This window comes from Periplaneta americana, chromosome 12 (assembly GCF_040183065.1).
Source record: "Periplaneta americana isolate PAMFEO1 chromosome 12, P.americana_PAMFEO1_priV1, whole genome shotgun sequence".
Taxonomy (NCBI): Eukaryota; Metazoa; Arthropoda; class Insecta; order Blattodea; family Blattidae; genus Periplaneta; species Periplaneta americana.
In genome coordinates this window covers 18,846,930-18,874,501 of record NC_091128.1, presented here as the reverse complement: position 1 = coordinate 18,874,501, position 27,572 = coordinate 18,846,930, and the positions used below count along the sequence as shown (strand labels likewise).

The following is a 27,572-nucleotide window of genomic DNA, read 5'->3' as shown; positions in this document are numbered from 1 at the left end:
CATTTAAGTGTGCTTAAATGCGACAGGCTCATGCCAGTAGATTTACTGGCATGTAAAAGAACTCCTGCGGGACAAAATTCCGGCACATCCAGGGACGCTGATATAACCTCTGCAGCTGCGAGTGCCGTTAAATAAAACATAAGATTAACATCATGCCTTCTTTGCAAATACATCACAGCTTCCTCCTTGTTCTGTAACCATTCGGAAGTGTGCAGCTGTTACTCTTCTTGGTTTCTTTGATGTATTATCAGCATTATTTTTCCAGGATTTTTCTTTTATTTATTTCTCTAATTTCTCCCTAAATTGCTGTTTGACCCAGTGTAGAGTTGTATGATATATTTTATGTAGACTATTGGCCTGCTATTTCATTTCCAGTAGTACCACAGTGAGTTGGGATTCATTGAAGAACTGTAGTGTGACTGAATTGAGAACTTTCCTACAATCCATGTCTTTGGAAGCAACTGTTCTCTTTGATTAATAGTTTGAATTGCAGCTTCGATGTCTGACATTTTCATTGTTTGATATATATGTGGTCAATATGAAATTTGGTTGACAGCAATATTATAGCTGCTATTTCTCCATCAAAGGTTGCTCTGTGTTGCCCAATGGCTATAGTATGAAAACTGTTTACAATAGACCCTTTCTCCTGCACAATTTGGTTGACAGCAATATTAAAGCTGCTATTTCTCCATCAAAGACTGCTCTGTGTTGCCCAATGGGTGTAGTATGAAGACTGTGTATAGTAGATCCTTTCTCCTGCACAACTATCTATAATTGATTATAAAATGTATTGTCAATGCGCCTCCAAAGTCCACTTACGTGTTTTTTTAAAGATTTTGCAGGAGAAAGATAAAAAGCATTGTCACTTTTAATTCCCTTGATTTTCAAAGCTGCTTTCGGTATAATTTCAATCTTTACATGATAAATGAAATTATACTGAAAGTAGCTTTAAAAATCAAGGGAATTAAAAGTGACAATGCGTTTTTCTTTCTCCTGCAAGATCTTTTTAAAGACACATAGCGGATTTTGGAGGTGCAGCAACGATGTAAATTTTATTCATTGAAAAATAATTTCTAAAATTTTTTAGGTGATACCTCACATCTTGCTAATAAGCCTGACATACCTTTCCTGGGAAAGGATACTGAACAAATTAAGAACACCTGCCACAAAGTCAAAAGATTCAATTCTGTTTATAACTGTTTGACATTCATCTCAACTCCTTGTTACTGAATTTGTTGCACAGATCAAATCAGAGGTGAACAAGCTGTACCGACAGGTAGAGTTGGATGTGGACGGTGTATTCAAGTACATGCTGCTGTGACACTGACTCGGCTAGTCTCACATCACAGCTGTCTGCTGAAGCTGGCAAGTGAGTCACAGAAATTTGTTAATTTTTCTCTCAATCTGTTCTGTCGTCCTCTTGTCTAGCATTTCTATGCTGGCCATTGGATCTGAGGTTTGCAGGTTCAAATCCAGCTGAGAACAATGAATTTAAAGTGTGATATAATCCTTAGCATGGCGTTTTCCAGAAGGGAAATAAAACTTGCTGAGAGGCTGTGTTGTATATTTACAGGGCTCCAGGCAAAATTCGTTGACATTTCTTGCCGATGTTGAATTTCATTCCTGAATAACCTCTGTAATTGAAAACAGCAAATGAAATTCTATTAATATTACTATAATGCTATCTAATCTATTATAATATAATCTAATGATGAGTTTATTTAATGGTGATAATATAATTTTAAAGATTTTTTTTTTCTTTAAATCTGTTGTCAGATTTCATTAGTTTATACAGTAAAATCCCTTGTATCCGGCACTGAAATAACCGGCAATACCAAAACAACGGCACTTTTGGTTAGGCCAAAAAAAAAAAATACATTCATGCAAAAGGGAAGAGTCGGACGAAGATGTGAGTAATTTTCATGGATCGCACATGCCGCATATTGTTCACTCTTTACATTGTTCACGTGTGAAAACATTTATAGAAAACCCCATTATGTCCCTGAAGATCGGTAAGCTGTCACTTGGGCCTTGCAAACAATTCGTAGAGACAATGTCTTTAAATCTACCACTTGAACTCGCCCATTGGAAGGGGTGTTGGTTGAGTCTAAATAGGAAAGTGTGAAATCCTCTGTTCCTACAGCGCGTAAAAGTTTCATTCGAGTAATAATATATATAAACAAGAAGATATTAGAGATATGTTGAAGAGGTTCAAATCATCGACAGCTACTTCATCTTTATAGTTGCGATGTTGGTTACACTGCTCTTCACATCACATGGCCGCTATTTAAAATTATCATAAGGTTACAAAAACATTTAGTATTTTTTACGCTATTATGCATTACAATAAATTATGAACTAATGAATGTACATTACCGTATTCAGTACTAAAAATAAACATTATACATATTTCAAAACTTTGTTTTTAAATATCTATATAAAATTACTAAATTTCAACACGAAAAGAAATGTTTGTGTAGTATAGTATGTCTTTACATAACCTATAAACTTATTTTCCAATTATCCGGCACTGGTTTTGTCCCACAGTTGCCAGATACGAGGAATTCTGCTGTAGTAGTGATATACTTAAAACGGGAGGTTGTTAGTGGGAATTGAGTCATTTTAATGAAACCCATGTCACATAGTAGTATTTGAAAACAATACTTATTAACATGACAGTGAAATACTTTTATTTTGTTATGTTACTGCATCCTATGTTCTTGATGTTTCTTATAACACCTACATTATAGACATTCATTCATTCATTCATTCATTCATTCATTCATTCATTCATTCATAATATTCTCCCAAGGGCATGCATTTCACTGTAAACCCAGCATTCTTCAATATCTATAGAAAATATTTTCTGCCTTCCTCTTTGTCTCCACATATGATCCATATATCTTAATGTCATCTGTTGTCTGATGTCTTTTTCTGCCCCAAACGCTTCTCCCATTCACCATTCCTTTCAGTGTGGTCAGTTATTTTGCAAAAAAAAAAAAAATCTTCTTTAGATAGTGTTGTAAGACATCTTAATTAGTATCAGTTGCAGCTCATTTGCCAGAAGCCAATGTAACTGAACAGATATTGGCTTACATTTGTATGTGTGAGGCCTTTGATGTTATTGATCAGGTGATCACTTCTTTTTTAATGTTGAATAACATTATTAATCGAGGGTCACTTAGTGTTGGAATTTGAAAGCACTTCATCCGTTAGCCTACATGAGATGACATTCGTGTTGTTCTTCATAACATTACGCAGGAAGAATTGATCCTAGTATTCAAAAGTGTATTGAAGTGTTCTATAATTTAATTATAAGATTGAATTTGCATGTTTCACAATGAAACCAACGGGCTGGGAAATGGTGAATATGTGTGGGGACACTTGACAAAGGAAACTCTGTAGTTTAGAAAAATAAACTGTGAAAAGAAATATAATTCATGTTACAAATTGCGTAAAATGAATGAGAAATTATGTATTAGCTCCATGACACTAATTTTTTACTTCATTATTTAATATTAATTATTTTTACAGTTTTTTAATATTGACACTCTTCAGTTGAATTTCTCACATGCTTAAACACATTCGTTACTTACCCAAACCTATGAGTCTTGTAGCTCAGTACAAGTAAGGAAATGTCTTTAAACATACATGAAATTTAATGAATAGTTATCAATAAAATTATAATTTAAAAGATTATTGTTGATAAAGGGTATTCATCCCTCTTTATATGCTGTGAAGAAACAAAGGGAGAATGGAAATAGAGTTACATGTTTTCTGCACTAGAATGGGATGATATAGACAGCACCATTTTCCAACTGCCTTTTACCTCCAGGAAGCCCCTGGTAATAGTAAATATTGAAACAAAAAGAAAGTTAAATACTGAGATTCGAATCTAGGCCTTCACGCATTTAGTCCACATCATTATCCATTAGGCTATCTTAACTCTTGATAAATAAGCTGCAGCTGATGAGTGTGTGACAAAGAAATACAAGGTTGGGCACGAGAGCCTGCATCATCTCACTAAGATGCATACAGAAGTGTATGGATGCTGATGGAGGACATTTCCAGCAGTTGTGAAGGTTAATCGCATTAATTTAGGAGTAAGTTTAGAAATATATAAATAATAAATATACATGGGCCAAACAGAAATGATCAGGACGAAATTCAAATACAAACTGCTGTGCCATTTATAACTGAACCCATACTTTCTGAAGTCGAAATTGCGATAGAAAATCTGAAAAAGTGCAAGTCTCCAGGTATTGATCAAATTCCAGCAGAATTAATACAAGAGGGTGGAAGCGCATTATCTAGCGAAATTTATAAGCTTGTACTTGCTATTTGGGAAAAGGGAATTGTACCAGAACAATGGAAGGAGTCCATAATCATACTTATTTTTAGGAAGGGGGACAAGACTAACTTTAGTAACTTTCGAGGAATATCACTTTTGTTGATGTCCTACAAAATTTTGTCGAATATCCTTTTGAGAAGATTAACTCCATATGTAGATGAAATTATTGGGGATCATCAGTGTGGTTTTAGGCGTAATAGATCGACTATTGATCAGATTTTTTGTATTCGACAGATATTGGAGAAAAAATAGGAGTATAAGGGTACAGTACATCAGTTATTCATAGATTTCAAAAATGTATGACTCGGTTAAGAGAGAAGTTTTATATGATATTCTTATTGAATTTGGTATTCCCAAGAAACTAGTTCGATTAATTAAAATATGTTTTAGTGAAACAGCAGAGTCCGTATAGGCCAGTTTCTATCTGATGCTTTTCCAATTTACTGCGGGCTGAAGCAAGGAGATGCACTATCACCTTTCCTTTTTAACTTCACTCTAGAATATGCCATTAGGAAAGTTCAGTATAACAGAGACGGTTTGGAATTGAATGGGTTACGGCAGCTTCTTGTCTATGTGTATGACGTGAATATGTTAGGAGAAAATCCACAAACGATTAGAGAAAACACGGAAATTCTACCTGAAGCAAGTAAAGCGATAGGGTTGGAAATAAATCCCGAAAAGACAAAGTATGTGATTATGTCTCATGACCAGAATATTGTACGAAATGGAAATAAAAAAATTGGAGATTTATCCTTCGAAGGTGGGGAAAAATTCAAATATCTTTGAGCAACAGTAACGAATATAAATGACACTCGGGAGGAAATTGAACGCAGAATAAAAATGGGAAATGCCTGTTATTATTCAGTTGAGAAGCTTTTGTCATCTAATTTTCTGTCAAAAAATCTGAAAGTTAGAATTTATAAAACAGTTGTATTACCGGTTCTTCTGTATGGTTGTGAAACTTGGACTCTCACTTTGAGAGAGAAACAGAGATTAAGGTTCTTAGGAAAATATTTGGGGCTAAGAGGGATGAAGTTACAGGAGAATGGAGAAAGTTACACAATGCAGAACTGCACGCATTGTATTCTTCATCTGACATAATTAGGAACATTAAATCCAGACGTTTGAGATGAGCAGAGCATGTAGCACGTATGAGCGAATCCAGAAATGCATATAGTGTGTTACTTCTTAGGCCGGAGGGAATAAGACCTTTGGGGAGGCCGAAACATAGGTGGGAGGATAATATTAAAATGGATTTGAGGGAGGTGGGATATGATGGTAGAAACTGGATTAATCTTGCACAAGATGGCGGGCTTATGTCAGGGTGGCAACGAACTCCGTGTTCCTTAAAAGTCATAGGTAAGGACTAAGTTTAGATTAAGACCAAGTCAGCTGAGACAGGCTGGTTATTCCTGCCCAACCCTGTGTAATGATGTTACTATTCCTAATTTTAACTACAGTAGAACCCTGATCTTAGGCGACCTCCATTGAACAATTTTTCCGGATCTAACATTGAAATTCCACTTTCTCAGTAATTATTACACTTGATTAATGTATTTTTATATTCAATTTAACGTTATTCTCTTTTAAAATTTGTTTTTAAATGATTTTGTAAAATCTCAACTAATGCAAAATGTATTTCGATGTAACGTGTAAAATACAATTGTTTTTTTTTAAGAATCAATTACTTGGCAATGCTGCTGCCTCGCAATCACATGATTCCCTTCCTCACCACATCTACATGAAGCTTTGTTCCTATTTGTCTGCTCTTTGCGAGAACCAATCACAAGCAGAACAGGGCACAAACAGCCTGCTAATTCCCACTCTTTGTGAAAACCGGTAATGGATGTAACAGCCATCCATGACAATTGCTTCCCGTTTCGTTGTTGTGCTCGCTGAGCTGTGTGGTGCCAGTGCTTCTATCTAGTACAGTGAAGAGATGGAAGTTTCACCGTTTCTGTATGTATCAGTAGGAAACAATGGCCGTGAGAAGGAAAACACTTTCTCTTGCGGAAAAAGTTAATTTAATTCGCAAAATGGAAAAAAATCCAGATGCTAAGATATCCGAGATGGCAAGAAGACTTGATTGGCACCCAGCTTCCGCTTATGTTTTCCATAGTTTGTGCAGTATTGTCCATAATTTGCTTATTGTACCTTGATTTAGGGCTAATTGTTATTCTGTGTGTCCAGAAAAATGTTAAATAGAGGTTCTACTGTAATTTCATTGCTGTCTACGCCTGTATAACGTAGATGTTACAGTCTCCTCTTCAAGCCCTACAATTTGGTATGGATTTCATTAAAATATCGTGGTTTCATTGGCATTAGTCTGGAAATCAATCCCCAATTCCACATTTATTTAAAAACGTGGAATAAAATTCTTATACAGTCTGAATTTGTTTGTTGATCATTGTCTCAAGGTTTGTGCTGCAGCAAATCCTTTCTTACTAGGAGCCTGACGAGTGGATATTCCGCATTCATGAGCACCTGGAGAGATTAAAGCTGGGCCTGAAGGAGGGGCGAGTTCCCATATCACTGCTCACCATCACGAAGCAACTCACCAAAAATCCAGAAGATTACGCAGACAAGAAGAGTTTGCCACATGTGCAGGTGGCTCTGAGACTGAATGAGCAAGGTGGCACATGGAGACACTGTCGCCTACGTCATCTGTGAGGTATTTGCTTGTGATTGTATGTCAGCAATTGAGCTCCAACAATTCCAAATATATTCGACTTTCCAAACTGCATCCTGCCACTTCAGTTAAACTGTGATAACATTTTTGTGAATTTAATGCATTAATAGATAGTGATTTTAAATTACATATTTAATTACATATTTCCCCAATATTTACTACATATTTATGTACAGTAGTGGCAAAAAAACTGGACCGATCCTTGTAGCTGATTTCAGAGCCTTGTTCACTCCAGAGCACGATAGACTGGTAACTAAGACTTTCGTGGTTCGAATCCTGCCTGGAAAGGAATTTTTTTTTTTTTTTCCTTATTCAAATTTATTCCCAATACTTTTCTATTGCAGCGATATTTTACTAGTTAATTAACTTATTATTCCCAGAACATGAATTTTACCAGCTTAATAGCTTTCGAAATGGGCTACGTCAGCAGTCGAAACTACAACAATTTCAATAGATTACTCACTATCTTGTCAATGGAGGCGTGACATGCGCAGTGGCTCATTTCAAGGACTTTGATTATTCCGTTGGTCTAGTTTTTTTTTTGCCACTACTGTACATATTTCGCACTTTGATATTACATAAAAATCTGGGGCCTAGTCATCATCCTGATACACTTTGAATCCATTTTTCGCGTTGCACAGCGTCAATACTGTTGAGATGAAAATTGGATGTACAAATTATGTGCATTACAACTAACACCATTAGAATAATTAAGTTATGCATGTTCTTTTGCTGTTAATTTACACAGGATGGGAGTGGCCTGCCTCCCACCCAGAGAGCCTATCACGTGGACGAGCTGAAAACAAATGAGAACTTGAAAGTGGATGTGAAGCACTATTTGTCACAACAGATTCATCCAGTGGTGTCACGACTCTGTGAACCCATCGAAGGCATAGATGCAGCCCGCATTGCTGAAAGTTTGGGTGAGTCACTTCACATTACAACGAAGCTTCTGTGTGGTGTAATTGCTAGAAATGGAAACTGAGCAGAAATCATCATAATCTTCATCATCGTCTTTGATTGAACTCTCCTGTCTATTCTGCTTAGTAAGAATCAGTATCATCTCGCCATCTTCCCACTATTGTAGTTGTGTCCATTCTTAATACGTGTTCTTTCCACATAAAAGTGAACATTCTCAGATGGTCACTCATTCAAATCTCAATTCGGCTAAATTTTTATATTCAGCTACGATCATTATACTACAAGCTACGTGACTAAAAATTAATTTCATTTTTGTTTTGCTGCTATAATTTAATGTGTAACACTTTTATTAAGCCACCAATGCTTATCTACTATAATAATCATTTACATGAATAAGATTTTTACATGAACGTTTTCGATACCATTTTTTGTATCATCTTCAGATGCATTATTATTAAAATTAACAATTAACATTTGTAAATGATTGAAAACCTAGCCATTGGTGTGTGTGTTCTGTGAACTTCTTTTCGTGATTAAGTGTGTGATACATTTATGGATGTTGCTTGTATTTGTGTGTCTACTAGTAATTAGTGCTAATAGTAATACTAAGCTTACTTAATATCAATCAATTTCTAAAATGCAATATAAAACTTATAGTATAACACCAATATAAAAACTTTTATAAAAGAACACTTGTTTGGTCGTTTTTGTTATTCTGTCTTTGAGTTCTGTTGTGTCTTGCCTTTTAATGGGGCGATTATAACTGTTCTTTCTTTGTTTTTATATAAAACTTCATAATACTAAAATGCTGAATCGTTGTGTAAGAAGCAATTTGTAGAGCACTTGTTTTAATCACTTGGTTTTTTACGAAGTGAACTGGGGTAGCTTACGAATTATTAATTTCACTTTTGCACTGTGTGTTGTTGTTGTTGTTGTTGTTGTATAAAACCTTATCTACTTTTTACTTGTCACGTAACCACATGTTAACATTACCATTTTGGAGTTCACTGTTGTCCACTACTTCCTATGCAAATTCAATCGTCTAACAGGTTGAGTTACAATTTGGTTTGATGTCGAGCTCCGTATTCAAGCATAGCCAGTGCTTCTCTGTAACAGTGTTAATATAATTAATGTTAGAATTTAGATGTTTTGAGTTTTAACTATATTTTATAATAGGAAATAAACTTACAATTCAGCTGTTTTGCATGTTGTGTACTTGTCGGTTGCGTGGCTGAGCTGGAATAACGGTGCTCGCTCACAGAGTTCAAAGTACATCGTTGATACCAGAAGTTGGAGGGGGGGTTGGAGGTGCCTGTGTGGTGACTGTATGCTTTTGTTTTCGCGGGAGCAATTTGAATAAATTAAATAAGGGATTCTTAGTATTAGTTATTTGTTCATTAAGGAGGGGTTGTCCTGAGATATATTATTTTGCTATATAAAATTGTTCAGCCGTGTCTATTGAGGGATTGTTTGTAATTTTTATTATATTTAATGTGTCATTTATGCTGGATAATTCGTGATTTTCTTCAATAAGATGTTGTGCAAATTTAGATTTGTTTCTATTGTAAATGAAGTCCATTGTATGTTCTCTGTTTCTGACTTTGAAGTTGCGTCGTGTCTGACCTATATATGTTTTTGTGCAGTTTTTACATTTTAACTGGTATATGCCGCTATTTAGGAATGGTTCGTTACTGTTGGTTTTATTGGGAATTATATTGTTTAATTTATTGTTAGTTCTAGCAGCTATATTAATGTGTTGTTTCTTGAAAAAATTACAGAGTTTATTTGAGATTTTGCCGTAATACGTCATGCTTTGCCATTGTTTATTATTTTTTGCATTTTCTGGTTGAAGTGTGGTAAAATTGTTTTTGTGTAATTTTGTTTTCCTGTTTTGAATTAGTCTGTTAATTAGTTGTTTTTCATATCCGTTCTCGAGTGCTAGTTTTTGTATGTAATTAACTTCTTTATTGTAATGGTCTTTATTTAGTGGAGTTGTAAGTAATCTGTCAATAAGATATCGGAATTTACTGATTTTATGTGTGGCTGGATGTATAGAGTTTTTGCTTATTGAATGTGTGGTTGACGTTTGTTTTCTATATATATTAACTGTTATATTTAAATCTAGGAAGTTTAGGCTGTTTTTATTGCTTTGTTCTAATGTGAATTTGATATTTTGATGCCATTTATTAAACTCATATAGTATTTGTGTGTTCAAATTTTGGGGGGCTTCATATACTATTAATGTGTCGTCGACATATCTTGCGTAAATGCTAAAATGGAATTTGTTACTTAGATCATGTATATGTTCATTTTCTAAATTTTGTAAGAATATGTTTGCTAGGTATACGGAAAGGGGGTCACCCATGGCTAAAAACCTTTTGATTGAGTGTATATTTTATTATTAAATTTAAAGTAGTTTTATTTCAGTGATGTTTTCAGTAACTGAATGACTTGCTGAATTAGGTTGTTATCTAGTTGAGCTTCGTTGAGTTTTTTTGGCTATTATGTCTATGGTTTCATCTATTGGAATGTTTGTATATAAGTTTGTTATGTCTAGCGATAGTAATTTAGTATTATTTGTGGTTTTCAGTTTTTGAAGTTTTTTTTATAATTTGTTGTGTATTTTTGATGTTGTAATGAGTATCTTGTATATTTGTATTTAGGAAATTGTATAAAAATTTGTTGATCTTATAATTTGGTGATTCTCTGCAATTAACTATTGGTCTCATAGTCATTTCTGTTTTATGTGTTTTGGGCAGTGTTTTCAAATTTGGTGCTTCAGGGTTCTTCATTATGAAACTATGACTTTTATTTTTTGGTATTAGGTCTGATGCGTTTTTTATAGCTGTTTTTATTTGTTTTTGATATGTTGCTGTGGGGTCTGATTTCAATTCAGTGATTTGGTTATTGTCAAAAAATGCATTCGTTTAGTCAATGTATTCTGTTTTATTCATTAATACAACTGCATAATTTTTGTCTGCTTTTATGTGTATGATGTTATTATCATCTAGTTTTTGCTTTAATAGTTTTAACTCTTTGTGTGGTTTCTTTGCCGCTTTAAAATCTTTTTTAGAGAGAACAGTTATAATCGCCCCATTAAAAGGCAAGACACAACAGAACTCAAAGACAGAATAACAAAAACGACCAAACAAGTGTTCTTTTATAAAAGTTTTTATATTGGTGTTATACTATAAGTTTTATATTGCATTTTAGAAATTGATTGATATTAAGTAAGCTTAGTATTACTATTAGCACTAATTACTAGTAGACACACAAATACAAGCGATATCCATAAATGTATCACACACTTAATCACGAAAAGAAGTTCACAGAACACACACACCAATGGCTAGGTTTTCAATCATTTACAAATGTTAATTGTTAATTTTAATTATAATGCATCTGAAGATGATACAAAAAATGGTATCGAAAATGTTCATGTAAAATTCTTATTCATGTAAATGACTATTATAGTAGATAAGCATTGGCGGCTTAATAAAAGTGTTACACATTAACTAAAAATTAAGCTGCGTTTAGCCAAATTCGGCCAGAGCAACACTTGGGTCTGTACAGTATACTGGGCACTGACTCTGGCATTATAATACGAAGTATGGTTGGAAAGTTTTAAGACAGGGCTTGTAATTTCAAAATGGCAGTACTTACAGGCTAATGTAATGGATCTCCTTCAAAGTAGGAAGGATTCCTGAAAATTTTCTTTCTGAAGGGCATTGAGAACCCTCTCGATTTTTACCTGGTGTCTTTAATTGAGTCAAATTGGTTCCCTTTCAGCGATTTGGGATTTGGCCAGAAGTTGCCTGATTGAGAACACACATTGAGTCAGTGTGGTGTGGTGGAGGACCCAATTCTTGTGTTGTCAGAGTGCAGGCCTTTTCTTCTGCACATTTTCGTACAAACGCTCAAAGACAGTTTTATAGTATTTCTGATTGACTGTCTGCCCCCTAGGGGCATATTCATGATGCATGATACCTGTAGAATCTGATAAAAAACCAGCAACATTGTTTTCACATTTGACCGACTTTGTCGTGCTTTTTTCAGTCACGGTGAACCTGGACTCTTCCAGTGTGATGATTGTGCCTTTGTTTCTGGGTCATACCCATAAACCCATAATTTGTCGCCTGTAATTACCCTATTTAACAAATCTAGGTTATTTTCGGCCCGATTAATCAGTTCTTGGGGCACTTGAAGTCGATGTTGTTTCAGCTCGTCTGACAACAATTTCGGAATGAGTTTTGCGGACACTCGACACATGTTCAAATCTTCAATTAAAATTGACTGAACCGCGTAGAAACTTAAATTCAGTTCATCAGCCATTCCCCTAATTGTAAGTCGACAGTCAGAGCGCACTAAATCGCGAACTTTCGCAATGTTTTCATTGATTTTTGAAGTGGAAGTGTTACCCCTCCGACTTTCTACTTCATTTGATTAGGTTCTTGGGCTTCTGCTGAAACACTGCTGCAGGTGGCACTTGATTTCTGTCTACAGTCAGCTTTGTAAGTGTTGTGGTTTGACACCCTACAGTACGATAATAACAGTAACGTCTACACGATGCATACCCATTTCAATACTGTACATATTATTTAATTGCAATACTTATCGTAGATTCATGTGTGATAATCCCAGCACTCTGTACAATATTTTGAAATGACAGAAATGTTACATTACAAGTAAAATTAAATACAATCAACTCCGGTTACAGTGAACATCTACAGACCAGCATATTTCGTTCACTATATCTGAGGTTCACTAAAACCGAAGTGACTATTTTTATACTACTGACGTACTATTTTTATACTACTGACATTGCTGTACATACAGTATTAATGCCTGTTTGGGTCAGACCACGTTCAATATCAGTACTAATGTCCACTGTATCTTCCAACTTGTCCACACCTGTGGAGTAATGCTTAACACGTCTAGTCGCGAAACCAGGTGGCCCGGGTTCGATTCCTGGTCGGGACAAGTTACCAGGTTGAGGTTTTTTCTGGGGTTTTTCCCTCAACCCAATATGAGCTAATGCTGGGTAACTTAAGGTATTGGACCCTGGACTCATTTCTCCGCCATTATCACCTTCATCTCATTCAGACGCTAAATAACCAAAGCTGTTGATAACGCGTCGTAAAATAACCCACTAAAATAAAAAAAAAATCTTCCAACTTATACACTTTATGCTTCGACAGCCTGATGTTCACAGTTCGAAACTTGAATCTATTCTGGTCATATAAGTAGTAGGTATTGACCGATTTTGCACCTCTTCCCACTAGAGGTATGCTACTATGTACTCGGCCTTGGAATTTCCCTGGGTTCACTTTACAAAGATGCGGGAGGAAGAGTTGAGGACCATTATACTTTAATCCTTCTTGTACTTACTCTTTGGTCATCACTCTACTCCCTTTTACATAAGAAAACACTTTACCTTTCTATTCTTCTAATAATCTCTTTTAAAGTGGTCAGAACTAATCCTTCCTTTATCCCTCACCCCATACACTTTTCTCTTTAACATGTTTCAAACTGTCCAGAAAGCTGAACGAATCCTTTGTCTTTCAATGGACTTAAGGAGTAGAAGGTTTGAGATTTTGTTCTGAATATATCCTTGGAAGTTTATATGACAAAGGGTTTCCTGAATTACATTTTGGCCATTATAAAATTACATTTTCTTGGGAACATTGAAGTTTTAGGTTCACTATAAACGGAAATATTAATGTACTTTATAATGTATGCGGATTGGGACCAACGACTTAGGTTCACTATACCTGAATGTACACTATAACCGAGTTCACTGTATCCAGAGTTGACTGTACATAGCTTCATTTAAAAATGTTTTACGTAAAATTCTATTTATCATTCAGGGTTTCCTGAGTCAATAACGTATTGTCTCCTCCTGCAATTTTTGTGTTAAATATTTTCAGTATTTGTAAGTTTTTCAATAAGACTAAGAACTTTGACACCTAGAAAATTTTCTGCAAATCATCTTTGGATTTGTCGGGCAAAATTGATGAGTAAATGAGAAATATAAACAGACATAATTATATAGTAAAGTGAGAAACTCAAGTCCAATCACTTGATTGTTACAAAAAAAAAATACTTGTTCACACTGATTGCCAGACTCAGTGTGAAACTTAACTACCTTCCACAAGGATTGGGTGAATCCAGTGTCTTACAATTGAAGCTTTATTTTTAGCTAGATTACACATGTGAGGCACTTAAGGGAAACTTTTAACACAACAACAGAACTGTGGAAATAATTGCTGCTTAGCAGTAAGGAAATAAAGCAGATGCACTGTACTGTGACCCTAGTTACAATCCGTATGTATGATCTCTAATATGAAATGGTTTATTCCAGGTCTGGATCCCACTAACTACCGCCATGTTCAGCGAGGACCAGCAAATGAAGAAAATAATGTAGGGGAGAAGCTTATTTTATCGGACGAAGAAAGGTTTTGCTGCTGTGAAAAGTGAGTCTAAAGTGTAGTTTAATAAATAACGGCATAATAAATTTAATGATTGAAGTTCAATTGTGTCTTGGTCGTTATACTAACCACACTCATGCAGTAAAGAATGTCAGTAAAATAGTGATGTGGAAATATAAAAGTAATACCTACAAGTGAAGTATTTTGTTCGTCACTTAATATAATTATGTAATTTATAAATGCGAGATGAGTTTCTAATGTATAAAAAAATAGTTTGCAAGTATAAAAAAAAATAATGTTTAGTTGTTTACGTGGAGAATGGGAGGAAAATATGTGACAGATTTGTTTGCTAAACTACGATATAAGAAGAGAGAAGAAAGTGGTATTATATTCGACTTCTATATTCAAGATCCAAAAGTGTAGTTTAATGAATCCTAAAAATTGCTAAAATGACAAAAAGAAAAACCCATAAAATTCCAAAGTGACCAAAAAATACACTTAACATTTAAGACATGATCTAAAACTTTAAAACAGCGAAAATGGCATAAATCAATCTTAATGTATCCAGCTGTTTGCTGACAACATAATGTCCATTATAGTCCACTGTAGTCTATTCAGTTGTTGTTTTTCACGAGAAATGAGGGGTATTTTGATCGGTGTTCATTATAGATGCCTGTTGCTAGTAGCCAGAGTTGGAGTGTAGTCAATATATACTGCAGGGCTATGTCTTCTGCAACTGGTACTGATGACTTTAATTTACTTCTTTTGTGGTTTATGGATGGACAGTATAGAAGAATGTGTTCCAGATCTTCATCATGATTATTACACCACAGACAAGTAGGATTATCAGAAATTGAAATCGGTGTAGGTACAATTGGGTGACAATGTGACCTGTTCTGGCTCTTGTTAAAAATGTTTGAACATGTCTGGGCAAGTTTTTGTACATTTCCAGGTCATTTGGTTTCTTTTGTACAGACTGTAACATTTTTCCTTTGTCAGAAGAGAGCCAATTACTGATCCATAGGTATTATAAAATGAGACTTTACTGAAGCAAAAGCACTGGATAGAGATATCACTTGAAGAGGTCTTGGTTGAAAATATGTTGCCTGTTTTGCAATATTATCGACTTTCTCGCTTCCAGGTATACCACAATGACTAGGTATCCATTGAAATGTTATTTCCTTGTGGAGTTCTTTTAGTTTACTTAGTTGTTTCTGAATTGGAATAATTCTATGTGCATATAGGTTTGGTACATATTTAATTGTAATAAATATAGCCCCCTTGGAGTCGGTAAGTATGCAAATAGATTTTTCAGAAATTTGAGTAACACACTGAAGAGCAGCATCAATAGCTAGCAATTCAGTCTCAAGACTGGAGGAGGATGAACATGGTATGAAATAACTTTCTTGATATTTTGGAATATAATACCCTGCTCCTGATGTCCCATTATTAGGATTTAGAGATCCATCTGTATAAATTTGAAGGTATCCTTATATGTGCTGCAGAGTAGTTCCATGGCATCTAACTTAAGAATGTATGGAGGATTATTTTGGAATGATTTCCTGGAATTTGTATGCTATGTTCTGGGATCACGCATTTCCATGGAGGAATTTCGTTCACAACTGGAGTTTTAGCAATGAGTGTGTCTGTGATATAGACTGGTATTTCTTCTTGTTTTATTTTATAGAAATTACACAGGATATCATCTGACAGTTTGAAGAACATCTGAGATCTGGATGAGGCTTGCAATTTTTTAATGTATTTTTAGATCCTTTTGTAAGAAATTACGTTTGTGTAACCAGCAACTCGTATCCAGGACTTGTATACAATATTTATGAGAATTTCGTAGGATGTATGGAAGTATAGATGATATCTCATCAAAAGTTGTTGTTGTTTTCTAGTGCCAGGCATTTGACAATAAAGTCATTTGACCTCTTGCACTCCAATATTTTTCAAAGATATCGTCAGGGTTAGCCACTGACGCACAGATTTTGAGATGTACTGAATTTATTTCTTGATTTGAGTTGCACAATGGACTGTTAGGAGACTGATATATTCCAATTCTATGCAGATGCTTGGCCAAACAGTCATGGCCTGTTGCCAATCTAAATGCAATATCATCAAAAGTTGTGCTCTGGATATAACATTGACCTAATCACTTCACACGAATTTTGAAATGTATCACATTTAAGAATTTGTTTTGGGATACTAATGCTCATATTTAGTACAAATTGCCCACATCTGTGGAGTAACAGTCAGCGCATCTGGCTGTAAAACCAGGTGGCCTGGGTTCGAATCCCGGTTGGGGAAAGTTACTTGGTTGAGGTTTTTTCTGGGGTTTTTCTTCAACCCAATACGAGCAAATGCTGGGTAACTTTCGGTGCTGGACCCTGGACTCATTTCACTGGCATTATCACCTTCATTTCATTCAGATGCTAAATAACCTTAGTTGTTGATACAGCATCGTAAAATAACCCAATAAAATAAAATTTAGTAGAAATTATGAAACATGGAAAAAACATGACTTTACGAAATTTTTTGTATGTATCAATTTAAGATACGGAGATTTTGTGTTACAGTTATGAATATTTGTGTACAAGTGACAATTTCTGTTTAAAAAGTTCATTTTATTTATTTGTTTGTTTATTTATTTAGTTACGGGTATCTAGGCTATTTATTATTTTATTTATTTCAATTTTTCATTGTATTTCAATTTATATTATTTATTCATTCGTTTGTTCATTTACTTTTGTATTTACTTATTCATTTCGTATTTCACTTATTTATTTATTCATTTATGTAGTCATTCATTATTTCATTGAATCATTTGCTCATTCATTTATATATTTACTTATGTATTCACTAAGTCATTGATTCATTCATTCATTCATTTACTTATTCGTTTACTTATTCTTTTATTTATTAATTTACTCCTTCATGGAATTATTTTTTCATTCATTCATGTATAACTTTCAGATTCAGATTTGTGTGCAAGAATGAATCGTGCAATGCAGAAATAATTATGGATAATCCAGTGAAGAAAATAGTAAGTTTTCAGTTCTTTCTTTCTTAGATTTGTAAAAGCTCCAGTTACTTAATTAAATGGCGCACTGTTAACTGAATAGCTAGAGGATCTGCTTTCGAGACTGGAAATCCAGAGTAAAATCCTAATAAGTTAAAGTGGAATTTACACTGTTTCTCCTGTACTATTTCTCCATTAATCTATCATCACCGTTCTGATCCTGTAATATAAATCCACCTCCCCTGGTACTTCAGCCTTTACTTTTAACATAGAAACTTATGTATTATAAATTGTTAATCAAACTATCAAATTGTTAATTGGTTGTGGTTGTAATTCAGGATATTTTTGGAAATATACGAGTATATAGCAAAGTGATTAAAGTTTTGACATGTTACTTCTGCAAGAGAATACTTGAGTCAGTGACGAATAATAAAAAGTTTCTGCCATTAAAAAGAATTCAAGAACAGTATTTCGCTCATTTATGAAATGACAGATACTCCTCAGCTGTGCATGATTTTCTCTTATTATAACTTCCATTATGGGATAGTATTCTCATTGTTTTGATCAGTGAGTGTAATGTATTGAACTTGATTTTTTAAACGATTTCAGGAAGACAAATCATACTTTCTATTGGAGAAATGTTCAAATCCAGACTGCAATGTTGGCCCACTTCAGTACCTAGCCAATATTCAAAACAGCCTCTCATTGGCCACCAGGAGTATCATTCACCGCTACTATGAGGTGAGTTGTGTGCCACATTACATTAATAATCATGTTCCTGTCCATTTCACTACACAGTGTTGGAAAAATCTGATATATTGTAATATGCTGTTTGTGAAGATGGAGAAGGTAAAGGTTGGAAACAGATAGTACCAAGAGAGGTAATGGGTAGAAATTTTAACAGCTAATTTTGTGAACCACAGGCGAATAGGCATGATGTTATAGGTATACTACAAACAAAACTCAGCGTGCCGCGCATGCTATACCCCTCTTACCCCCCTGCAGTAGGTGTGAGAGCATGCTGGGGAAGGGAGCATACGTCATATGCGCGAAACAGTCACGCCTGTTGGTTTCTGCACACTGAGTTTTGTTTGTTGGATGCCTGTATGTCTTGCAGAAAAATATTTTCTGTGATTTGTGAATAAATTTAATATAATGAAATAGTGTGATTGATAATGTTTTAAACCAGTGGTTCCCAGACTTTGTGAAGGGGTGACCCATTTTTGAGTGAGACTTCTGTAAATGACCCCTCTTACCGAAATTGTAGGGTACTTAACTCTATTCGAAAATTACAAATCCCTATAAAATCGAAACATAGAAAATTTTACCAAAAATTAGTGGAAAACAACTAACGATCAAAATATAAAAATATACTGCAACAGTGACATGAAATATTACATGAAGATTGTTTCCAGTAGCCTATTTTGCTGATATTTTCGAATGCTTAAACTCTTTGAATAGTGCAAGTTTGCAACACCAAGACGTTAACATAATGACAGGCAGGGATAAATTCAAAGGATTTATAAAGAAACTTGATTTCTGATCTACATCACTTGACAAGAAGAATGTGATATATTCCAATGCATTAAAGAACACTTGAGAAATTTAGCTACATGTATTACGGAAAATTCTGAGTTTGTTAAATTAATTGCTGAATTTTCAGTCAAAATTAAGGTATTTCAAGCTATGGAATTTGCAACAAAGAATAACGAATGCGTACAGTAGAAAAGTAATGGGAACTTAATTTTATTTTCGTTATGGTACTCTCTGAAGAGCCACATCCAGAGCTTCTGTGTAGACTGTAGGAGGATCTCGCATTGCCAGTCAAGAGAACAAGACTTTATTTATACTGTATTAGCGCATTACAATGATTACAATGATAAACAAGTGGTAGATATCTGACGTGGTGCTTACTGTTTGTAATGCAGTTTTTCATGCTGATTTCAAATCTGAAAACCGTTTTGCTCTATCTCGTCAGGTTTTGAAATTATCGACGAAAATGTACTTTTACATGGAACACTGTCGAATTTTTTTGTCATTTTTCGTTATTTTTAATGTAATGCTGAAAAATTTCGTCGTTTGTGTTCTGTTGCAGTAATATACTTTCATTTGTTTGTTTTTTACTTATATTCATTGACAATGACAGTGGACGGTGAATATTATGGCATCCAGAGGTTGTAGAAATTCACCAGAAGTGTTTTTCTACGTGTGGGGCTATGTAACAGACAAATCCCATTGGAAGACTTTTACGCCGTTTGCGAAGAAAGCATATGAACTATACTTTGATTCGAAGGTGGATAGTAGTAAGTCGTAGGCACCACAGTTCATCTGTTCGACCTGTGCATGCAACTTGCGCGGTTGGTTAAGTAAGGAAAAGAAAAACAACCATCTGGTATTTGGAGTTTCTATGATATGGCGTGAATGAAGCAACCACATCACAGACTGTTATTTGTGTCTGGCAAACGTCACTTCTCCTCCAAAACTCGTGCAACTGTAAGGTAACCTGACGTTTCTTTAGTTTCTAAACCAATTCCACATGATCCCGTCACTTGTCCAATACCAACAGCATCTGCAGAATACACAGTTACTGAAGAAACGCCAGAAGAATGTCCTCTTTCATCTCCTGCTAACGACTCAGACTCTGATTACTACCAACCTGGAGAAGATATTCATTTGATGAATAATGTTATTACGGGATCATGCGATCTCATACGGAACCTGGCACTAATGAAAGGTCAAGTTGAACTGCTCCGTACGTCTTAAAGAATTTAATTTCCTTGCACAACGAATACACAGTTTCGGCACAGACACAAAGAACTTGTGAAGTTCTTTGCAATGAGTGACACTATTTGCTACTCCACGGATGTTCAAGGTCTTAGGGTCAAGTCTCCGGGTGGAACACAGCATTGAAACATGGCGACTGTTCATAGACTCATATAAGACAAGTGTGAAGGCAGTATTATTACTCAACGGAAACAGAACTGCTTCATTACTGCTTGGATATTCTACGCACCTGAAAGGGACGTACGAAACCATATCTCTACTTCTTAAAAAAAATACTCTATCGCAAGTACAATTGGCGTATAATGTGGTGATTTAAAAGTTGTCACATTTCTCATGGGAATGCAGACAGGGCACACCAAGTACTGCTACTTCATCTGCGAGTGGGACAGCAGAGACAGAAAGAACCACTATATAAAGAAAAATTGGCCAGTCACAAATAAGGAAGATCATTGCTGACAGCCACTTCCAAGACTTACTGGGTGATACTCAAAGAGATGCACAGGTGGCATTGAAGTCAGTCGTAGCCAATTTCCTTGCAAATAATAAATCGACTGACTATGTGAATGTTGTTCTGAAGTGCATCAGTGCGTACAGACAGCAACACATCCCTCAAAATACATATCCTCGACTCACATCTTGATTTCTTCCCCGAGAACCTAGGTTCAGTCAGCGACGAACATGGTGAAGGTTTTCATTAAGACAACTCGTTGATGGAGTCACGCTATCAGGGTCGATGGGAGTGCAGCGATGTTGGCTGACTACTGCTGGACGCTTGAGCGCGACATGACAAATGCTCAGCACAAATGAAATTCTACAGCCAAGAAATTCAAACAAAAAAACACGCCTTAAATTAAGAAAGTATATTCTATATATGTACATATGTATTTTACATGTGTATTATACCTTCAACTATGTTATTATTATAATTATGTGCCATGTGGCACATTTGCATCATTTTCTTAGCTAAAGCCATGTTCATTATTACTCCATGTAGCAATAAATGTTCTACTGAAATTCCTGTCTGTGAGTTGTTAAACATAATGGTTGATGTTGTATATCTCAAGAACGGTGGGTAATAGAAACAAATGGTTTGCATATTCGGAATCAGCATGTTCCATTTGTCTTAGAACGCTTGTTGGATACCAAGATATCCACCGAAAGTTTTTTTTTTTTTTTTTTTCTATTCAGTGTTATAATTGAAATACATATATGTACATTAAATAAATATCAAGCTCTGAAAGTCCCTAAAGACGAAACGCTCCTGTACATTACTGTTTTTTCGTTTCATTTATTATATTCCATAGATCTTACATTAGTAATGAAGCTTTAAGATGTGGAACAAGTCAAAATTTTACAAGATTACAATTACCATTTTTGCAAATTTTTTATAATTTTTACAATATTTTACAATTTTCTACAATTTTTGCAATATTTTGGTGAGATGTAGTGAGATGAGGTGAGACCCGAGGATTCGCCAAAAGATTACCTGGCATTTGCCTTATGGTTGGGGGAAACCTCGGAAAAAACCCAACCAGGTAATCAGACCAAAGGGGATAAAATGAAGTGGGGCCGAGGACTCGTCTTAGACCATCCATCATCAGTCTCACGGCTGGGGAAAACCTCGGAAAAAACCAATGAATGAGACCAAATGTATATAGACTGTTTGGTTTAGCCAAGGAATAACTTATGGAATATGCACTGAAGGGACAAAATTTCAGTTCATAGTACGGTTTATCCAAAATTTAGTTTAAGCAGTGGATTTTCCTCTATTAATTCAGCTGGGACTGAACAGTTTGTTTGATTTAAATGAGTGTTCAGATTATAATTTCAGATTGAGGTCTACTGTACATGCATTAACATGTTGGCTTTATATTTATTTTTTTTTTTTAGAAATACCAACACCATACCTAATATCTAAGTCTATTATTAATAAAATCACAGTGACATTATGAATGAAAATGACTGAATACAGTATGATTTAAAATCTGATGTTTGTAATTTTTATTTGCCCTTAAGACTCAATTCACATATTTCAGAGAAATAAGTTCCTGATATGTCTATAATACTTTCCTTTATGTTAATTATTTCTTTTTAAGAACTGGCTGATTTGTGAAGATCCAGCTTGTACAAACCTTATAAGGCGAGTTCCAATAGAAATGAAAGGAAGTTATCCCCACCGTAATTTGTGCAGATCAGCTGTCATGTACAGAGGGGACTCCTTTATGTACCTGTAGTCTGCTGTTATGCTTCACTATACACTATAGTCTTCTTCTATTCTCTGCAGATCAGCTGTTATGTACAGAGGGGACTCCTTTATGTACCTGTAGTCTGCTGTTATGCTTCACTATACAATATAGTCTTCTTCTATTCTTTGCATATCAGCTGTCATGTACAGAGGGGACTCCTTTATGTACCTGTAGTCTGCTGTTTGCTTCACTATACACTATAGTCTTCTTCTATTCTTTGCAGATCAGTTGTCGTGTACAAAGGGGACTCCTTTATGTACCTGTAGTCTGCTGTTTGCTTCACTATACGCTATAGTCTTCTTCCATTCTTTGCAGATCAGCTGTCATATACAGAGGGGACTCCTTTATGTACCTGTAGTCTGCTGTTTTGCTTCACTATACACTAAGGTCTTCTTCTATTCTGTGCAGATCAGCTGTCGTGTACAGAGGGGACTCCTTTATGTACCTGTAGTCTGCTGTTTGCTTCACTATTCACTATAGTCTTCTATTCTCTGCAGATCAGCTGTCGTGTACAGAGGGGACTCCTTTATGTACCTGTAGTCTGCTGTTTTCTTCACTATACACTATAGTCTTCTTCTATTCTTTGCAGATCAGCTGTCATGTACAGAGGGGACTCCTTTATGTACCTGTAGTCTGCTGTTTGCTTCACTATACACTATAGTCTTCTTCTATTCTTTGCAGATCAGCTCTCATGTACAGAGGGGACTCATTTATGTACCTGTAGTCTGCTGTTATGCTTCACTATACACTATAGTCTTCTTCTATTCTGTGCAGATCAGCTGTTGTGTACAGAGGGGACTCCTTTATGTACCTGTAGTCTGCTGTTTTGCTTCACTATACACTATAGTCTTCTTCTATTCTTTGCAGATCAGCTGTCGTGTACAGAGGGGACTCCTTTATGTAACTGTAGTCTGTTGTTTGCTTCACTATACTCTATAGTCTTCTTCTATTCTTTGCAGATCAGCTCTCATGTACAGAGGGGACTCCTTTATGTACCTGTAGTCTGCTGTTTGCTTCACTATACACTATAGTCTTCTTCTATTCTGTGCAGATCAGCTGTTGTGTACAGAGGGGACTCCTTTATGTACCTGTAGTCTGCTGTTTTGCTTCACTATACACTATAGTCTTCTTCTATTCTGTGCAGATCAGCTGTCATGTACAGAGGGGACTCCTATATGTACCTGTAGTCTGCTGTTTGCTTCACTATACACTATAGTCTTCTTCTATTCTTTGCAGATCAGCTCTCATGTACAGAGGGGACTCATTTATGTACCTGTAGTGTGCTGTTATGCTTCACTATACACTATAGTCTTCTTCTATTCTGTCCAGATCAGCTGTTGTGTACAGAGGGGACTCCTTTATGTACCTGTAGTCTGCTGTTGTGCTTCACTATACACTATAGTCTTCTTCTATTCTGTGCAGATCAGCTGTCATGTACAGAGGGGACTCCTTTATGTACCTGTAGTCTGCTGTTTGCTTCACTATACACTATAGTCTTCTTCTATTCTCTGCAGATCAGCTGTCATGTACAGAGGGGACTCCTTTATGTAGCTGTAGTCTGCTGTTTTGCTTCACTATACACTATAGTCTTCTTCTATTCTGTGCAGATCAGCTGTCGTGTACGGAGGGGACTCCTTTATGTACCTGTAGTCTGCTGTTTGCTTCACTATACACTATAGTCTTTTTCTATTCTCTGCAGATCAGCTGTCATGTACAGAGGGGACTCCTTTATGTAGCTGTAGTCTGCTGTTTTGCTTCACTATACACTATAGTCTTCTTCTATTCTGTGCAGATCAGCTGTCATGTACGGAGGGGACTCCTTTATGTACCTGTAGTCTGCTGTTATGCTTCACTATACACTATAGTCTTTTTCTATTCTGTCCAGATCAGCTGTCATGTACAGAGGGGACTCCTTTATGTAGCTGTAGTCTGCTGTTTTGCTTCACTATACACTATAGTCTTCTTCTATTCTGTGCAGATCAGCTGTCATGTACAGAGGGGACTCCTTTATGTACCTGTAATCTGCTGTTATGCTTCACTATACACTATAGTCTTCTTCTATTTTGTGCAGATCAGCTGTCGTGTACAGAGGGGACTCCTTTATGTACCTGTAGTCTGCTGTTTGCTTCACTATACACTATAGTCTTTTTCTATTCTCTGCAGATCAGCTGTCATGTACAGAGGGGACTCCTTTATGTAGCTGTAGTCTGCTGTTTTGCTTCACTATACACTATAGTCTTCTTCTATTCTGTGCAGATCAGCTGTCGTGTACGGAGGGGACTCCTTTATGTACCTGTAGTCTGCTGTTTGCTTCACTATACACTATAGTCTTCTTCTATTCTGTGCAGATCAGCTGTCATGTACAGAGGGGACTCCTTTATGTACCTGTAGTCTGTTTGCTTCACTATACGCTATGGTCTTCTTCTATTCTCTGCAGATCAGCTGTCATGTTCAGAGGGGACTCCTTTATGTACCTGTAGTCTGCTGTTATGCTTCACTATACACTATAGTCTTCTTCTATTCTCTGCAGATCAGCTGTCATGTACAGAGGGGACTCCTTTATGTACCTGTAGTCTGCTGTTTTGTTTCACTATACACTATAGTCTTCTTCTATTCTGTGCAGATCAGCTATCGTGTACAGAGGGGACTCCTTTATGTACCTGTAGTCTGCTGTTTTGCTTCACTATACACTATAGTCTTCTTCTATTCTGTGCAGATCAGCTGTCATGTACAGAGGGGACTCTTTTATGTACCTGTAGTCTGCTGTTTGCTTCACTATATACTATAGTCTTCTTCTATTCTTTGCAGATCAGCTGTCATGAACAGAGGGGACTCCTTTATGTACCTGTAGTCTGCTGTTTGCTTCACTATACACTATAGTCTTCTTCTATTCTCTGCAGATCAGCTGTGATGTACAGAGGAGACTCTTTTATGTACCTGTAGTCTGCTGTTTTGCTTCACTATAAACTATAGTCTTCTTCTATTCTGTGCAGATCAGCAGTCATGTACAGAGGGGACTCCTTTATGTACCTGTAGTCTGCTGTTTTGCTTCACTATACACTATAGTCTTCTTCTATTCTTTGCAGATCAGCTGTCGTGTACAGAGGGGACTCCTTTATGTACCTGTAGTCTGCTGTTTTGCTTCACTGTACACTGTAGTCTTCTTCTATTCTTTGCATAGAACTGGACAGGAAGTTATGGAAAGTTGTTATTCAGAATTGTTCCCAATATGTAACAATCAAAATAATGAGAATTAAAATAATGTTCATTCGAACTGCACAGAGTTGAATTTGTTGAACATTTCCTATTGTGAACATCTCTTGAACCTTTAGGGCTGCAAGAAAGGTCTCACCATGGCATGTGATTTGATGTGACCCATGTATTTTTGTTATTGTGGTCATGTGTAGATGTTTCTCGTGTCTTAACAAGCTGGTGGATTTCTGAAGGTTGAATCTGGATCTAATACATACCAAATTTTAATTTGTAACTATAGTCCAGATCACGTTACTTAATATCCTAAGGGTAAAACCGAACCATTGTTCCCCTTTTACTACAATGAATATAGTGATTTGCTATTTCTCAGTTGAATTTTCTTTACCAACTTCTTTTCGAATGTGTTGTACTGACAAATACCACAACTGACAGTTATTTTCTAACTGTTATGTTGGCAGCAACAATTTCGGTTTGCAGTAAAGGAAACTAATAAAAATGCAAGCAAGTAAATATATTTTTAGGTTAGGTCTCATGAATCGTAAACTGTTTAGTCAAATCAATGAATTTCATGTTGCCAGATAAAATACATTTACATATTAGATCATACCAGTGGCGTAGCATGAAATTTTGAGCAGGGGAAGCTAATTCAAGTTGTCTTTCATGCAATATGAGAAAACGTATTACAAAAACATAGTCTTAATAAATAGTAGTCAATGTCAAGTCAGCAGTCGAAGATTGGTTGGAACCTCGTAAGTAACACCAATAAGGCATGACCTCAAATGGTACGTAGTAAAATATGATTACACGGTTCACACATATCTCTAACAAATAGACACGTATACGTATAACATTAGCTCACTCCCTGTCATAGTTAGACGAATCACAATATTAATGGTCAATAGATACAGTACATAAGTATGCGTCTGTCTTTTGGTTGTGTCCTTCATTGACAGCAAGGGAGTCGGTCATTTGTTTTTTAGACCACACTTTTGTGTGTCAGTCAGTCTTGATGATAGAATTGTCCTAAAAATTCAAGTAAATTGGTGTCAGGAACTGTTGTTTCAATCATTATTTATTATATCAGCCACAATGCACACATAACATTTCAACTGAACACAACTGACGAAAAGGGATAACTCGGAAACTACTTATTTTCAATGTCAAAGCTAGCTTCTTGCTAGCCTTGCGACCAGGATAGTTTAGTTAGAAAGGGATGGAAAATCTGCGGAGTGTGTTACACAGAAGAATGAGTGTAAGAAACCAGTCTGCTTGGAAGCTGGTGTGTGCAGGCTTCTTGTTTACTGCTGCATCACAAATCATCCTGAGCTGCCGCATCACAATATTTAACGCATAAATATAAATTCTATTAAAATTAATAATTAATTATGTCCATAAACTGCAGGTTTATTATGAAATTATTATTAACTGGGGAAGCTGAGCTTTTTAGCTTACATTGACGCTATGCCACTGGATCATACTAATCCTAATTACCAACATAATATGCGAGAAGTATAGTGAGGATCACGTAAGTTCAGTTCCCAAACAGCAAATATTTCCGCCTTGTCAGTGTTGCCAACTGTTACCAGATATCACCACATGTAGTAAAATCACGATCCTATGTACTGAATGACTTCTTTACTCACCGTACTTTACCTTAATGTTGGAAGGTTATTCTAAATAGTTTCAATAATAATGAGAAATGTATTGCTATGTTCTATTCTTTTATTCCTTTACATTATTATTAGTATTAGCATTAATAGGTTACTAGACGTAAATATACAACAAAGTATAGTATATAATATTCAAGAATCAAATCTGTTCCAAGACCAATTAAATTATTGTCACTTCACTTCAAAGATTCCAGCGTACATATACTGTACTTCCTAAAGGTAGATAAATTAATAACCAATTGACTTTT

At 35.7% G+C, this 27,572-nt stretch overlaps 1 pseudogene; it reads left to right on the top strand.

Moving 5' to 3' along the window:
- The window catches only part of LOC138709945 (DNA polymerase alpha catalytic subunit-like), a 53,263-nt pseudogene extending 27,533 nt beyond the window's left edge, over positions 1-25,730 (top strand).
- The last annotated feature ends 1,842 nt before the right edge of the window (positions 25,731-27,572 follow it).